Here is a 1,442-nt window from a genome sequence, read left to right as displayed (position 1 = left end):
GTTACGTGCCGTTCCCAACCCATTTACAGTGCAACTTCCACATTGAACAGATATTTGCCTGTAAAAATTCTAAAAAACAAAAATATAAGGTGCAATAAGGGTGAAAACGGAGGACCTTTAATGTCGTAACTATGCATATAATATACAGTTATATCATGTGTTCAATTCCTTCTTTCGTGCTATAAAAATAATTTTTCAGTTATTTGACTTTCCCGCTATGATGGTGGCAGCAAGTGGTCCAGAAAGTCTTTAAGATTACAGTTCCTTTCTTTCTTTGTTCTTTATTAAAGCCGAGGTGATATCTCTCCGTTCTGCAGGGACTCTCCTGAAGAGACAGCGGTAAATCTACAAACTTTCAAGATTAAATTCCGAGTTTCGATGCAACGCGATGAAAACAGCAGAAGTTGCAATGTAAATTTGCTATAAACCAAACAATTCTGTCTGCAGATATATTGCAATAATTTGAACAGTATTTGGATTGGAAGCATTGGCGCCGTATATACATGTATATTTTGCTGGTCCATTATGACGATAAATTAACGCAAAAACCGATTAATGCTGTGAAGTAACAAAAGTCAGAATTAGACGCTGCAGAACGGACATTTTTGGACCTAAATTGTAATTTGGTCGTGTCGTTGTCCGGGATCTGAAGTGAACAAAAAGAGCAATTTTACCTTCTAAATTCAGACATACTTTCTTTGTTAAGTTCTGTTTTGTTCTTTTCGTGACTAGTTAGAGAAAGATTCATCATGGTTTGTTTTTGTTTTGTATTTCGCGCAAAGCTACACGAGAGCTATTTCGCTAGCTATTCCTAATTTAGCAGTGTAAGACTAGAGGGAAGGCAGCTAGCCATCACCACCAACTCTTAAGCTACTCTTTTACCAACGAATAGTGGGATTGATCGTCACATTATAACGCCCCCACGGCTGAAAGGGCGAGCATGTTTGGTGCGACGGGAATTCACCATGAGGTGCAGAAAGATGACGAGCTATTCTTTGATTCATTAGAGACGATTTACCACCTGTCTACAAAGGTACACACATTTTTTATTATTGTTCTGCCGAAATAAAGGTTGTTTTCGCTGTCTTTTAAATGTATCCAATATAATTTATTTCTCATAGAATTTAAAATTCGGTCCTGTTATCAACTACCTATTAAATGCTAAAAAGTTTATTATTTTTATTTTCTCTTTTCTTATTTTTGTCTTTCGAAGCTCTACTCAAATAAGTGGTTGAGTTTAACAACGCAAAATGCATATTTTTCTTTATGTTCATTGGCCTTAAGATTTTGGCCAGCAGGGTATTGGTATTTGCTTGATCTTTTCTGATAAAAAGAGTTTAAATAAATGCTTATACTCTAACACAAAGCTACACAATGGGCTATCTGTTCTCTACCCACATCAAGTATCAAAACCCGTTTGCTAGTGTTGGAAGTCAGCAAGC

The sequence above is a fragment of the Tachypleus tridentatus genome, chromosome 13, assembly GCF_004210375.1.
Source record: "Tachypleus tridentatus isolate NWPU-2018 chromosome 13, ASM421037v1, whole genome shotgun sequence".
NCBI lineage: Eukaryota > Metazoa > Arthropoda > Merostomata > Xiphosura > Limulidae > Tachypleus > Tachypleus tridentatus.
This window is presented reverse-complemented; position numbering follows the sequence as displayed.